This window comes from Teleopsis dalmanni, chromosome 1 (genome assembly GCF_002237135.1).
Source record: "Teleopsis dalmanni isolate 2A chromosome 1, ASM223713v2, whole genome shotgun sequence".
NCBI classification, from domain to species: domain Eukaryota; kingdom Metazoa; phylum Arthropoda; class Insecta; order Diptera; family Diopsidae; genus Teleopsis; species Teleopsis dalmanni.
The window spans coordinates 187,705,326-187,722,448 of NC_051846.1; the positions used below are offsets into that span (position 1 = coordinate 187,705,326).

At 26.0% G+C, this 17,123-nt stretch overlaps 1 protein-coding gene across 1 annotated transcript in view; it reads left to right on the top strand.

Moving 5' to 3' along the window:
* The first annotated feature begins 280 nt into the window (after window positions 1–280).
* The window catches only part of LOC119670804 (protein tramtrack, beta isoform), a 33,823-nt gene continuing 16,980 nt past the window's right edge, over window positions 281–17,123 (top strand). Inside the window, exon 1 of the mRNA XM_038081219.1 lies at window positions 281–609. The gene's annotated coding sequence lies outside the window, so the exon portion shown is untranslated. The remainder of the gene's footprint in view (window positions 610–17,123) is intronic.

The following is a 17,123-nucleotide window of genomic DNA, read 5'->3' on the forward strand; positions in this document are numbered from 1 at the left end:
CAATTTATTTCCTTCGTTGATATCAGTTGTTATTAACGGTACATAGTGAGTGGATGTGCATCGGAAAATGTAAACAAGCAGAAAATCTCGCGTGTGATTAATAAAATAAATATTCTTTATATTTTAAAATACGTAAATAAACAATATTTATTTTGAAAATATATTTTAAGGCATTTAAGATAAATGATTGAAGTGAGCAAAAAATAAAACACAAAAAAAAAAAATTGCTTTTGGCTATAAATAAAAATTTTTTAAATTAAATTGAATTTTAAATTAAAACAATAAAAACACTTTGTTGTGTTTGCTTGAATTTTTCAGTGCAACAGAATTATTAATTGAAATGAAGTAGAATATCCGCTGTTATTCAAAATTTCCGGGTTTATTGGCATTTAAGTGTTGTATATGTGTAAAAAAGCCTACATAAATTTTTGATTAAAAAAATTTATAAAATTCACAAAATATTAAAAATTAATATAAAAAGGCGTAAGCGCCTCACATATTATCTTGTTATAAAAACAAAAACATTAACAATAACAATATTTTGAGCTCAACACTGAGGAAACAATTCTCAGAAAAAAATAAAATTCCAAATAAATTAAACAACAAAAGGTGAGTTAGTAATTTTAATAATTTTAAATAATATATTTTTTTTAATTATAAATAAAATTAAATTTTTTTCTCGCCATTAATGTGCGAAGTCAGCACTTCCGTATTGTTTATTTTTGTTGTTGTTTTGTATATGTTTTTTTTTAATAATATTTTTAATTGCAGTTATAAAAATTTTAATTATTTTTGCAATTAATAAACGAACAAAAATAAAAAAAAATAAAAAGTGATTTAATAATATGGTATTTATATGCACAATTGAATTGATACAAAAACAAACGCACACACATAAATCTAATATTCATATACGCGCGTACACACGTGCGCTTTGATAAATGTTTTTGTTTTGTTTTTATAAAAATTTTTGCTTAGATTTTGTTTTTATTACAATATTTTCTTTTTTGTTTTTGTTGTTGTTGTTGTTGATTTTTTTGTTGTGTTCCTTTCTTTCTCATTTATATGTGCCGATTTTGTTGTTGTGCTTAGTTGTGTGTTTAAATGCTCTTTTGTTTGGTTTTGTTTTTGTTTCCACTGTTACTGCTATTGTTAATGTGTTGTTGTTATTTGCTACAAAATTTTGGTCAAGTTCAATGCCCAAAAAATACCAAAACAGAATTCCAAAAACAAAAAAAATAATTCGCTTGCAGCCGCAAGCAACGGTATTATAATCTATTCATGTGAATAATAAAAGCATGTGTTAACATTTAATATGCGCCCTTTGCAACCGCCCTTTTATTGCAACAGTTATTGCACTCTACAAATGTGTAACAGTTCTTATAATGGTATTGTTAGTGTAGTTGTTGTTGTTGTTTGTGTTGCTATTGCTGTTGTTTGACATTGATATTTTTAGCTCTCTTTTTTTTCAATATGCCGCCAACAACAACAACTTTCGCTCTTCTATTGCCATTTGCTTTACTATTGCAACTTGTTAGCTTTTGGTTTTGTTTTTGTTTTAAATTTTGTTTACAAGCACATGTGCTTTCACATAAATTTGTTATTGTTTCGCCGTGTACTCGTTAGCACGAATATATACTGCAAATTTATTATAAATAAACAACTTCTTCATAATTGTAGTTAAAGATACAAAATAACACTATTTAAATTGTAATAAAATTATTTATTTATATTACTTGTTTAATAAAAAGAAATATAAATTTATTACATTAAATTTAATTTAAAAAAAATGAACTATAAAAGCTGGAAAGCTTAAATGAATTCATTGAAGGAGGTATTGAAGTTTTATGGGTGAATGGTCAAAGAGAAGAAGATGACTAACGTAGGCATATTTTCATAAATCCTGCTCCAACGTTTGATAGATTTAAGCCCTATGGGAAATCCTTAAGTAATGTATTTTATACGAAAACAAAATTTAAATAATTTTTAATTTCGTATTAACTAAATTTCTTAAATAAAAATTGTTACCGTAAATAATTTAAAATCTTAAAATTCTTTTTATTTTTATGTATATCCAATAGTATAATTTTAATAATGAAAATATATTAACGTCGTGTGCGAGTTCGAGTAAATTGTTGGTAAATTGAGGGAAATAGTAAATTATGTCGGTATGGCAGCGAATGTTGGTAGTTACCAGAATTTCGAGTAGGGTAAATTAAAAAAAAATTAGGTAAATTAGGTGTTACCATTGTGAAAATTTTATAAGATTTTTAATAAATAAATAAATAAATATTTACATAAGTGTAGTGCAGGACATCCTTAGGGAATTTCAATATACTTTATCTCAATTTACTCGAACTCGCACATGGCCTAAATATTTAAATTTTTCCTAAAAAGAAAATTCCCTACTTTATACAATTTTAATTGTGTCATCATTTAATTTTTCTTGTTTTAATGTTTGCTTTTATTGATGGTACTTTTTCAAAGCCATTGTTGTTGTTGTTATTGCTCTATTGTTTACAATGTTATGTTGGACGTGTGCAAGTTAGGCAAAGTTGATGCTAAACCAAATGGGTGATTTTTTGCACTGCACACATTTGGCCATTTATCAACATGTATCGACTCATCACTACATTATCGGCACAACTTAGAATTTCCCTTATTTAGAACGCAGCTTAGCCTAACTCGCACACGTTCATTGTATGCTTGCACTCGCAAATATAAATGTCATTAAATATTAAAACTGCAAGAGGACTAAATTTATAATTTTTTTATATAATTATATTTTCTAAATAATTTAAAAAATTGTTGCAAAGTAATAAATGTACTTTATGTTGTCAAATTGTAATATTAATTAACTAAATTTTTTAAACTCCGTTAAGCTTTTAATAAATTTGATTGATTTTAATTGAACTTGAAGTCATTTTTAATGTAAAGCATAGGTTGTTTAGTCAAGGTGGAGTTAATTACGACTGTCAGACTGTATGTTAATACTGTATGTTAACACTTCAGTAAGACTACTTATTGTCCAGGTTTACGGAAGACAAAAGTTCTCGTTTTTTTTTTACTATCACATCAGCGGAACAATACAGTGCTCTGTTAACAATTTAGTAAAAGCCTATGATTTAGGGATCACGTTATTCTACTAATCTAGATATAATCTAGTTATATATTTAACATTGAAAATATTTACAAGAAAGTGTTAGAACGACTGGGACTACGTCTCGGAGCGATTTGCTAAGTTCGACATACAGATTCTTGAAAACTACAATACCCGCAACACCATTTTCTACAGATATATAAAAGTTGTTTTTGTGAAAACATTGGAAATATAAAGAATTAAATATTTACAAGAAGATTTTCTATAGATATATAAAAAAATACAATTTTAAGAAATGCAGAATTTCATTAAATTAAATTAAATTAAATTACTACTAAAATTTTGAGTCTCCAGGACTGAGAATGTAATAGAGTATCAAATTTTTGGAGTTTTTCAATGATCATAATATAACTAGAGAAGTTGGAGAATGATATATGTAAAGACGAGAGTAATGAACTTCTTTAGAGATAAAAAGTGAAGGAATAAATACTTAAACTAGTGAAAGATTTTATTATTTCGTAGTTCAGATATTGAGTGTTCGAAATTTAACTTAAGAAGTATGAGAAGTTAGAGTAAGATGAAGGTAAGGGTGAGTGTAAGAAATATGATTAATAAAAATATTAATGATGCTATTAAAATATTTTTAATCATATTTTACAAGTCCTTAAAATCATTTTGTATATAGCTTAAATATTAAAATAATTCAAATTATTTTACTTTCATTTTTGTCATACAACATATAAAAATTTTTTAACTTTACTATTGCATTTAATGAAATTATTTTCATAATTTTTTATATTAAAAGTTATTTATATAATATATTCAGTATGCAAATTTTTATATCGAATACTATTTATAATAATATATATTTTTATTAGTTTTTATTAAAGCAAATCATTTAAAACATGTAATAATTTACATTTAAAACAGGAAATAAAAAACCTGATTTTCCTTGAATTTTTATGAATAAAAACATAAATAATTTTACAAAAAAAAGTTAATTGAAATTAAAACAAAAAAATTACAGTAAAATTACAAAAAAAAAACCATTGAGTTTTTTTTTTTGATTTTGTAACCACGTACAAAAAAAAAGTTAAATACACAGTAAAATTAATTTCAAAAAGCTAAACTTAAATAAAAAATTAATATAAAAAAATAAAATCCCCTTGAATTTGTCAGAAAAGAAATAGTTTATTTCTAGACAAAAAACGCAATTATTTTAATGTTTCAGAGGCAACAGAAAAATGAAAAATTATTAAAATGAAAACACACACACACACACACATCCACACACAAGTAAGCGCAAAATATAGTTGGCATTTTGTTTATTTAATTATTTTTTTATTTATTTTTTATTTAAAACAATTGAAAATATTCTATATAAAGTAATTATAGTAGATTTTTTTTTAAGTTAAGCGATTTAATTTTTTATATTGCATATTCTGAAATTGACGTATTCCGCTGGGGTTAAAAAGGGTGGTTAGCCTTTGATTTACATTAATTGCCGACTCTATATATTCTATAAATATATGTGAATACATATATTATAATTAATTGAGAAATGCATACTTTCATTGAGTTAATAAAATAAAATTCTTAAAAATAATTATTAATCATTTCTATAAATATAATTTTTGTTATATCATAAAAGCATTTAAAGGGAAGAGTCTGTGATTTACTTATGCATAATGTTTGCTCTACTATCATGAATAATTATTTACTTAATTGGCTATTAGAGACGCGTGTCGTTCTTGCCCGCCTCCAGTAGCCTCCTTCAGCCAAACGGATCTGTGGCTTGCTATTGCCAGTTGATGGTACCAAGTGCGTTCAAATTGTTGTTCACTGGGTCTTTCTACCGAAAATGCGGACGTTCTCTATCGCGTTTTCCACCAAAGGACTTTTCTAGCCGGAGCGTTATCGAAACGTCGAGTAATAATTGTTTTTCAGTTTTAAAATATAAAGCAGAATTTTCAAATTCTTTGTGCCTGGAAAAGTAAAAAGCAAATAATAATAATTTTTTTTAAGAATAAAATATGTAAAAGGCAAATATAATTATTATTTCTCAAAAGAATAATTTCAAAAAATAATTTTTTTTTGATTTTTTCGTTGTTGAAACCACAAATAATAATTATTTCAGTGTTTTAAAATATAAAGCAGAATTTTTAAGTTATTTGTGCCTGAAAAAGTAAAAAGCAAATAATAATAATTTTTTTTGAAGAATATAATATGTAAACGGCAAATATAATTTTTATTTTTTGTGTGTTATTTTAAATGTTAAAAAGTTTACTACATACTTAAATAAGAATTTAGACAAATTTTTGTTGTTACTTTTTTTGTTGTAAAATTTTGAAACAATAAATTTTTTCCGTCTTTGCTTAAAAGTTCTTAAGTGAAGAGTCGTCTTCTTTAATATTCTCTTCAACTATTGATTAAAAATAACGTAAAAGATTTATACTTTGAAATACTTGTACTTTTACTCCAGAACTTAACAGCCTCACATTTTTGTAATTTTAAGATCCCTAGAAAAATTTATGTACATTTGTTTGTACATAGATTTAGTTACGTTAAAAAGTATACGACATTTTTCTAAAATTGTCCATTTAAATGACCAGACATACCGACTCACACATACACATACACGTATTTCACAAGCCTTACGTTGTTTAAGACTTAAAAATAAATTATAAGTAACAAGCCAAAAAAAGCCTTTTTAATTCGAAATTTAAAGAAAAAAAAATCACCCAGAAAAAAGCAAATTGACTTTTTATTTATGTTGCCTTTTGGAACCAACTGTCTTTGCTAGCGATATTTTATTTTGTTTCTATATGAAACGATAAAAAACAACCTCCATATTTATATCCAACGTAGAGAACCTTTTTCCACACTCAACAAATTGCAAACTTATTTCTATAAAAAAAAGGTAGCAAACTAACTTAAAAAAAATTTAATAAAAAATAAATAAATTTTTATACAAATATATAAATGTATGTGCCAACACACACACACATACACAAACATACAACTGTACGTACAAGTCGAAAAGATTACGCCAAAAAAGTAACACAAACGCACATATACACGTACTGACATATACAGGCCGTTAAATGCTCTTCGCTGCTCTGCACCGAATGAACCACCATCAATGGTGACGATGTAAGTAAAAACGCAAAAAACCTACAAAAACAAATAATAAAAAAACAAATAATAAAAAAACAGAATAATAAAAAAAAACATTGGCATGAAAAATAATAAAATTGGAAAATTTATAAAAAATGAAAATATAAAAACAAAAATAAATTGCAGCCGTATAAAAACAAATAATAAAAAATAAATAAAGAAACAACAACTACACTCAAAATAAAAAAAAATAAAAAAAAAAAATTCAAGGAAAGAGGCAATTTTTTTTGTTTTATTCTCATTGTTGTTGTTGTTTTGTTCTTCGCGTTTGTTGTAATATTAAAATAAAAAATTTAAATAAAACTAAAAACAAAAAACAAAAACAAACGCAAAAATAAGAACATAGAAAAAAGTAAGTTGTTGTTTGCAGTCTTTCAAGTATAGTTCAACTAGAATTTAATAATAAAAAGTAGGAAAACCAAAGAACTAAACCTGCTGCTATGAAAATGTGAAAAAATGTGAAAAAAGGTGAAAATAAAAAATTTTTGTAAAAACAAGAACAAAAACTATATTTCAGCTTAAGATAAATGTGCAAACAACACACATATGTATGTAGATGTGTATGTGTGTGCATATTCTGTCAGCCAAAGTATTACATATATATGTATATGTATATGTATGTATGTATGTACATACATAACTATCAACGGCATGAGAAGCAGGAAGTGGAGAAGTAGTAGCCATAGAAGTGAATAGTGAAGGTAGTGCCTTGCCTGCTGTCAGTGCAACAACTTTTTATTTTTAGAAGAAATAGTAGTTATAATATCTCCAGGTTGTTGTTGTTATTGTTGGGTTTTATGTAGTTTGATTACTGGAAAATTTTTTATTAATAAAATTAAAAAAACAAAATAGGCACTAAATTTAGAAATTACACTTTAGCTGCAAAAAAAAAAATAAAAAAAAAATTAAAAATATTACAAAGTTTAAGGAAGTTAAAGAAAAATTATTTGCAAAATTGCATATCACGCCTTAATACTTATAATATTTATTTTTGGAATCGCATATTCCTGGTATGAATAGACTCCATACGGATCTATATATGTATATGAGTTCTTAATTTAAATTGCTTTTCAAGGAACACGAGTAAATGCTGTAATATGTAATCTAGAATTTTATAAAGGATTACACTATACTTATAATTGATATAGTACTATATAAATATTCCTCACACTCGTCACAAATTATCTAAGAATAGACATTAGACAATTAAAATTTGGGTACTTGTTAAAGTCGTAGATTTATAGTAATGAAATTTTTTTTAAATATAGCTTTTGTGCCCATTCGGCTTACTGAAATTCCTCCAAAGTCTTGCCTAAACATGGTTGGACTCTGTAGTAACTCCCAGCTATCAAAGATGCACCAACTCGGAAAAGGCTCAACATACATACAGTTAATTTTTTAATATTTTTGAAAATCTTAAAAATTTTAATGTGTAGAAAAATGAAGTAAGGTGTACTAAATACAATCAAATTTCCATAACTCGAACTTTTATATCCTGAATTTTCTATAACTAAAACTAAATAGCGTGCAACAGGGTTCAGAGAGCAAATTACATACAACAACAAAAAAATTCTTTAACTCGAAGTCTCCATTAGTCGAACCTTTTCTTTACAAAATAGTACTTAGAGTTATGGAAATTTGACTGTACTTGTGCTATATCACTTCGGTTGAAAAATTTTCATAATATCTCGACCATTATAACACCCACCATTCATATAAAATTTTGATAAAACCTTGTTTATTTAAAAAAAAAATTTTTTTATTTATTTTATTTATATATCTTATACAAATAAAAATGCAATTTAAAGCAAAAAGTGGGAATGATTCACCTATTAGTTCTTAAGTTATTTTTAAATCTATGAAAATTTGCGAAATGAACTTCGTTCAATATACTATATATATACTATATATATATTATGTATGTGTATGTATATATAAATATATAATATATATACTATATATATACTATATATATACTATATATATATTATATATATACTATATAAATGGGGAGCCATTATAATTTTGGTTACCTAATTGAATTTATATGATTTTGAACATTATTTAGTGTTAATTATTTCAATGATTATAATATTTACTTAACGATTAAAGTACATATTCTTTTTCATTTTTCTTCATTCATCCACCTCCCTCCATTATCGTCCATCCATGCTTCTTAAACATGTTTCTTCATCCGTGCTTCTTTATACAACATCAATTACTGAATTGCATGATGCTACGCGATCCATGCTCCTCCATCTATGGTTCTTAAACTATACTTCTTCAGGTATGTTTTTTTATCCATGCTCCTCTATCTATATTTCTCCACCCAATGATTTTCCATTCATGTTTCTTCATCAAATTTTTCTTTATTAATTTGTAATTCTCTATTCTATCCTATTTATCTACCTATCATTTCCCATATATCGCTTTCAAGCATAACGTTAATTTCATAATTTGGATCCCTACATAGAGGGTAGGGTGTCCTACATAGAGGGTAGGATATAGTTTTAATAAATAAGTTGCATAGTTGTCAAATTGTTAATACTGCCCTATCTTAGAAGTTCTCTACGTTCATACTTTTATAGTCTCTCTCTTTATCTGGAAAATTTTAAAGCGTTATAAGAATATTCTCAATATTATTCACTGAAGATGATTTTTATCGACAAAACTTTTCGTTTCTCAAAGGAAAACTTCTCTTATCTGAACCGTACCTTGTAATCCGTTGTAAGTTGCGGTATTACATTTTAAAGATAGAAAGTAAGAGTGCTTTATGTAGTGCTTATATATTTTATATATACGTATGCATATATATCTCTATGTTATATTTATTTAAAACAATTAATTTGATTAAAAAAAAAATAATTTGCTTTGCAAAATAGGTGCAATGCATTTTAATTACTGAATTGAGTCTTCATTTATTATTGTCAGTTAATTAATTTTTTTAAAAGTTAGGGTTTTTTATTTAAAATTTTTAAATGTATTACACAATAGTCGTATGATATGAGTAAGAATGTATTTAAAAATATGTATATATGTAAATGTATTTTAAAATTCATAAAAATCCCAATGCACGGCTGTGATATTGGGTATTATTTTCTTAGTCATTTAAAATAGAATTGAAAAATAATTTTATTTTATATCATAAAATTAAAAAAAGTATTTTAAAAATAATTTCAGTTTAAGAAAAAAATTTAAAAATATACATTTCAAGTGAAAACTGAAATAAAAGAATTAATTTAAAAATTAAATTATTTTTGTATGAAGTATATTAAATGAGTAATTTTGTAGGCTTTGCGGTTATACATATGATTACGTAGGTCTGATACATATAAAAAGTATTCAATGCTTTCTTAAAAAATTTAAAAATAAAATAATTTTTTCAAGTATTTGATCATGAAATTATAACAAAAGTCTACTTTATGTTGTTTCAAAGTAAAGATTTCATAATTTAGTGAAAACTAGTTTGAAATAAAAATATATCTAAAATTTAGCATAATTGTTTTCTAATATCGTCAAGAAATTGCTAAAAAAATATGTACGTTCTTTGATTTAATTCGATTTGATTGAAAAAGAGAATAGATCTAAAAGGTCTTTATGTACTGAGAGCAGAGACGTTTCCATTGTGCTTCTTTGCAAGCCTTATTAGTCTAATTTATTGCTTAGAATAAATTTTGTAAGTTGGGTTCATATATTGTCAATATTTGTTAGTTTCTGTTTTCCAATTACTAATTGTCAAGACCAGGATATAGCTGAACATATGACTACTATATGTTTTATCGTCTTTTCATTGTGCTTCTTGTAAGCCTTATTAACCCGATTTTTTGTTAAAAAAAGTAATCAGTTTCTAGAGTTGAATTATTTTATTGTCCATTTCAGTTTTCTAATTAGGAATTCTAAAGTCCGGGATAAAAGTTGGACTTTTTTTAACAATATGCTTCATTGCATTTCCATTCTGCTCTAGTAAGCCTTATTAGAGCGATTTTTTTTTAATTAAAGTCATCAGTTGCTCGAGTTCAATTCTTTTCTATTCAATCCTGATACAGATACTGATCAGTATGTGCAGTTAAACTATTTTATTGTTCGGTTTTATTAGTTGCTACTTTCCAATTAATAATTCCCAAATCCAAGCTAAACAGTTGACAACTAAATTCTTTTTTTGTCTTTTTGGTTTACTGCACTCTTTGCATTTGTCTGATTCAAAGATGCGTTATGGTCGCTCTGTATAGTACTTTTATATCGTTTACGTTATCCCTCTTTAAGGTAGGGCTTAGAATATTCACATTACAAGGTATACTTTTTATGGGAGGCGAATAAAATCCATCAGGCACCGTTCTGTACATATGGTTTCCAAATGCTCACAACTTCTGTTGTACTGGACTCTGGGTTGGCTTCAAACGGAATTGTTGTGGTGACTGTAGTCACTATAATTATTTAAGCATGTTGGTAGGAAGGAAGAAAGGAAGAGGAGGAAGAGCAGGAAGAGTTTTGACATTTACACTTTCACATGATGTGGACTTGTATTTTCTCAACCGAATGCTCTGACCGGAGAAAAAACAGCAGAGGTTTGAATAGATGTCGTTCTTCAGTGAAAAAGAAGTTACATCCATACATATAACTTCTATTGTTATAGTCGGAGCTAATTCCAATAGTGTTTATATTAGCGAATTTTTTTGATACGTTTGTTCAATATCGTTCTGTTAAACCACCGTGACAGGTGACTAGGACAAGCAATTAAGATTCTAGTTCCTTCTCTTAATCAGTTATATTTTTGTACTTTTTTGAACTTGCAATACTTGAACAATTAAGATTCAAGTCCCATTATTAATCTGTTATATTTTTGTATCTGCAACACTTAAGCAAATAAAATTCAAGTCCCTTTTCTTAATCAGTTATATTCTTGAGCTTATTCTAATAGGATGTATATTGGCGCATTAATTTGATACTTTTGTTCAACATCGTTCTTTGACTAGGGAAAGTAATTAAGACTCAAATCTCACCCTTAATCAGTTATATTTTTGTAACTGCAATACTTGAGCAATTAAAATTCAAGTCCCTTTCCTTAATCAGTTATATTTTTGAGCTTATTCTAATAGGATGTACATTGACCCATTAATTTGATGCTTTTGTTCAATATCGTTCTGTTAAGTCCTATCGTTCTGTGACTACGGAAAGCAGTTAAGACTCAAATCTCACCCATAATCAGTTATATTTTTGTAACTGCAATACTTGAGCAATTAAGACTCAAGTTCCTTCCTTTCATCAGTTATATTCTTGTAACTGCAATACTTATTTAACACTAAACGTCATAGAGAAGTACAAATAATTCGTAAAGAACTTGAATAATGTATGAGTGTATGCGTATGTAACTTACAATTATAGATATTTTCAAGGGGAAATATTTTATCTTTTTTGGATTTTTTTCTAAAATATTAAATATGTAAATCACATTGACGTGTTGCTAGTAGTTTTGGTATTAAATCGTGTCAAAATAATATCTTGTAAAAAAAAAATTCCATAATTACCAAGTGTGTTTTAATTCCATTAAATTTAATATATTTTATTTAACCATTTGAAATAAGAAAAAAAATAATTCGAACATTCCTTAGCTCTCATTAAAACAAGTTTATAGTAGTTTTTCTTTTAAATTATAGAATTATTTTTTTTTCTTTTTTTTTAGCAAAAGAATTTATGAGCATTAATTTAATTTGTATGTCTCTGTGAAATTCCTAGAGTTCGGGTTAAAAGTTATTTAAGAAATCTTAAACTTTTCTTCTGCAGCAACATAAATTTTTTATACTCCTGTCTTACCATCTGACCACTTTAGTCATAAAATTTCAAAAAAAAAATATTGCATTTTTTGCAAGTATCTTTAAAAATGCACACAACTCAACTTAAAATGATTTCTTGTATTTGTGTTGTGTTGTGTTGTTGTAGCTTTTTTATGCTAAATTATCTAAAATGTTAATAATTTCTATAACAACTCCTTTACTCCATATACAAGCGTTTATAATTTCCATTTCTGTGTAGAATACTGGGCTCAGTCTGTACTCTTTCTTTCTAGCATAGCTACAGCATCACATACATACCAAAAAAAAAAGATATATGTTTATATATATATGGAAAAATAAAGAAAAATATTTATGTTCTACAGCCGAATGCAAAGTTTTTTTTGTTTAGCAAATGTATCTGATGGTTCGAAAAAATGATATTGCCAACGATCCAAAGAAAAGTATCTCTATTTATGTAGGGAAGCATTCTCTTACATACGAGTATAGCATTTGTGCTTTTTTATTTTACTTTTATTATTATTAATTGAAATAGACGAAACTGCTTTTATGTACACAAACTTAAAGGCTGTTGCGTATCGATGAGTTCATCTTGAACTTGCGCGATTTATGCATTTCGTAGATAGAAAAAAATGTGGAGAATAGTTTCATTGCACTTGGCCTTATTTGCCTGGTTTGTTTCAACTTGATTTGGTTTGGTTTGGCACGGTGTGGTTCGACTTCACTTGGTTTGGGCTGATTGGAGTTGTACTATGGTTTGGCTCTTGCTGTGGCGCAAAGCTTACACTGTTTTAAAGTTTTGCACTTTTCTTTGCTATTTACAAAAACAAAGCCAAGATACGCAACTACAAGTCTGTCTGTCTTTTTGTATCTGAACTCGTCTATACGACCGTTGTTGCACTTCTTTATAATATGTTACAAGTAACAACCTTTGTTTATGTGTTTTTATGTTTAGTTTTAAAAAATTCTTTGAAGAAGGAACGAGAGTTTTTTGGTTGCAACAAACTTAAAAAAATTGTTTACAAGATTTTTTCCTATTTGGTTAGCTTATTTAGTTTTTACGCATTTTAATACCCTACACCATTTAAATAGAAGTAGTCTAACCAAGTCAATTCGTTTTAGAATATATCACCAACCTGCAGTTTCAGTCTACCTATATACCCTCTGATAGGTTGTAGACGTAACTAAAAATGACTTTTCATTAATTTAAGTAACATAATATATTGTCCTAGAACGAAGGATTTAGCAGTCCAATCCGCATACTTCACCGCAAATATCAGAAAACTTAAGACACAAAAGTATAATCCTTATGTGAGTTAGTCAAGGAGTCATTAAAGCTTTAGAGTCGACCTCGTTAAAGCTCTTTAAACATTAAATTGTATTGTTTTCGGTATAATACGAAAAAGGAACGTAACTTGTTAGAGATGGAATATCTTGAGGGCCTAAAACTACGTCTTTCTCTCTCAATTGAATGGAAAGACTATATTTATACATTATTAATGCTTTGTGACTATTTAATAAGATATAAATTTTTTTGAATTACTGAAATTATCTGAAATCCCTCTATCAAAATAACTTTCTGGATATGGATCTACGAAGAAATTTTCTGATTTTTGATTTTGAACGCAACTCCACAGATCAGACAATATATTCATATATAACATATTTTAATTAAATTAAATTAATATATATCATGGCAATGAAAATATTTGGGTTGTAGTATTCCTAATTTTAATTTATGGTAAATATTAAAAACAAATTAAATACTACTAAAATTTTAAATAATTTCTTAAATAATGCTGTTGCAATTCAAAAGACCAGGCCTTACACCCATTTTTACCATATTTTAATTATATTAAATTAATATTTATCATGGCCATGGAAATATTTGGGTTGTAGTATTCATGATTTTTTTTTCTATTTCAATTTATGATAAATATTAAAATCAAATTAAATATTAATAAAATTTTAAATGACCTCTTAAATAATTGCTTCTGCTAAATGGAAATGCTGCCAGAAGGCAGTAATACTTCCACAGCATTCGTCCTATACTAAAAATTTTTATTTCTTGGAAATTTCTTAAATAATTATAATTGTAAAAGTTTCCGAGTACTAAAAGAATTTAAAACATTAAACAGTAAAAGATTGTGACTAGGGAATAATGTGGAAAATCTGGTAAAACTTGAATAGACACCAAATTTCGCTAGAGTTTGCATTTCCAAGTGTTTTTTATTTGAGAAATAAAAAAGTTAATAAATATTAATATTAATATTTCGATATATAGAAGTCGTAATTACTAGTTATTATTATCAAATAAAAATTTGTTAATAAATGAGTTTAATTATTTTCCACAATTTTTTAAATAATTTTGAACTTTAATTAAATTTAGCCTCAAACATTTTTATTATATGCACAGGTGTTTTTATTTTAATATTAAGAAAAAACTTAATCACAAATATACTAATATATTTATTTATATTATTTATACGTATAAATAAAAATTTTGGTGTGAAGAAGATATTAACGATTAGCCGCAATCTGGAAATAACAGAATTTCCAACTTTTTATCTTTTCATTTTTTTTTTTAAAAATAATTTTTTTAATAAATTTTATTTTATGGAAATTTTACTGCCTTTTTTGCTTTGTCTAAAAATAACACAAAATAAAAAAACCTGAAAATAAGTACAAAACGAGTAAACCAAACCAAACCAAAAAAAAAAAAATCGTAAAATAAAAAATATTTTATTATGAAACATAAACGGAAGTTCACATTAAATTTAATTAAAATTATAAAAAAAACGCTCTTAAAAAATATTTATTAAACTTCGCAGAGAAATCATTTACTGTTGTGAACTAAATTTTTTTTATTTAATATTTAAAAATGACCGATAAATTGACAGAACGAATATTAACGTCACGAAAGTAAGCGACTGACAATTTTAATGCAAAAAATTGATAAATAAAGTATCTAAAGAATTTGTGTTTCAAAAAAAAAGTAACAACGGCAACAACAACAACATTGGCAGAATAAAGCACAACGACAACAAAACATACTGTAAATTCCCCTTAATTTTTACAAACTAAAATTAAATAGAAAATATTTTTTATAGTTTATTTTTGGTGCTTTTGTTGGAGGGTTTTTTGCATTTGAGCTACATTTTACAGATTGGCTATTTAAATCTTTTGAAATTAAGCAAAAGTATAACCAAAAATTATATAAATTTATAATATATTTAATAATTTTATTAATAAAAAGTTTTATAAAGTTTATTCATTTGAAAAAAAATTAAAAATAAAATAAAAAAAACAAAAAATATTTAAAGTTAGAAGGGTTCAAATATAAATGAAAAGACAACAACAAAAATAAACTACTCGAACCCTTCTAACTTTAAAATAGTTTCTTTTTGTCATAAAACGCGTCATTTTCAGCACAAAAAAAAATGACATTAGAAAATATTAAATTTTTTTTAAAACTAATAAATTCATACAATGAAAAATCAATATAAATTAAAATAAATTTAAAATAACACAATTTGACAGGCACGAGTTCTAAATCTGACACATGCAGTCCTAAAACCACTGACGATGAGCACTTAATACTATTCGAAACAGTGTTGTATGATCAGACAATAAATTATATTCAATAAATTAAACAAAATTTTTGTTGTTGCCTTTTCATTTCAATTCGAACCCTTCTAAATTTATACAAATTACGAAGTAAACCCCATTAATAATATACACTATTAAAAACAAATGAAAGCTAATTTACCAGCTAAAATCACCAAAAGCGAAAAATTAAAAAAGGTAAAGAACTACATTGCAAAAATAATTTATATAGATTAGGCCCATTGTGCTACCGTATATATAGGAATAATTCAGGGTTTAAAACTACTTAGAACCTTTGGCGAAGTTCAAAATGCGGTTTAGTGTAAGTCTTCATCAATTGATCAAGATCCTCAAGAAAAGGGGCTGCTAAAGTGTTTAGTCGCCGGCGTGGATGAGCTGGACAATAATTTATATAATATAATAATAAAATTATAATAAATTTTTGTTTTTTGTCAGTATAAATATTTTATTGTAATGTAATAAGATATTGTAATGTTAATATAATATAAGCAAGCCAACAAGGTCATTGTTGTCTTTAGGATCTTAACAAATAGATCCACAAGGCTTTTACAAGTCTTAATCAACACGTTCGATTATTTATAGATCAATTTAATAATATTTACTTTAAAAATAAATACAGTTGGAACAAATAATTCTTATCCCAGCTCGAATACAATCGAAATTTTCGAGAAATAGTCTGATTAAGAATTGAAGCAATTATGAATGAATTGATTTTAATCAAGATACTGTAAGGTGATGTTAGTTAGATATGTTATAATAATGATTCTATTGTTCTATAGACCCAAAGTATTATCGTCTAAAACTCAAATTTAAAATCATATAAAAAGTTTTATCAGCTAGAGGTTCTGTAGCTGACTTAGAGTTCTGATAAACTTGATTCTTTGTAAACGTAAAATGAAAGTGAATATTTAATATTCTAGCATGATTTTTTTAACTAGCATAGGATGGAAAGAGAATATAATTAATGCCTCTATCGGTGAGCTTGTCTACCATACAGATGGCGCCAACAGAGACCAATATTTCGACTATATTCTATAGACATCTTCAGGGTATTGTATGGTATGAATATAATATTGTATATGAATATAGAATAGAATATAAAATCTTTTAAAAAACAAACATTTTTTTTAAAAGTGTATTATTTATTACAAAATTTTTATAAGATTTTCTATCATACGTTTTATGTTCAAGAAATTATAATTATCATAATCATAATAATATCATTAATAATCTCTCTGATTTTTTAATTTGTTTGGTGTTATCTTATGGCTTATATTATGTCCCCGTCACGGTAATTTTTGAAATATTTCTACCACTCTGAAAGTCTTGGTCTTAGCTGATTTTCAAAAATATAAATACTATATACATTAAAGACGAAGTCAACTTATATCCCTATGGTAGCTTCTTGTAGAGTTGACCATTATGACTAT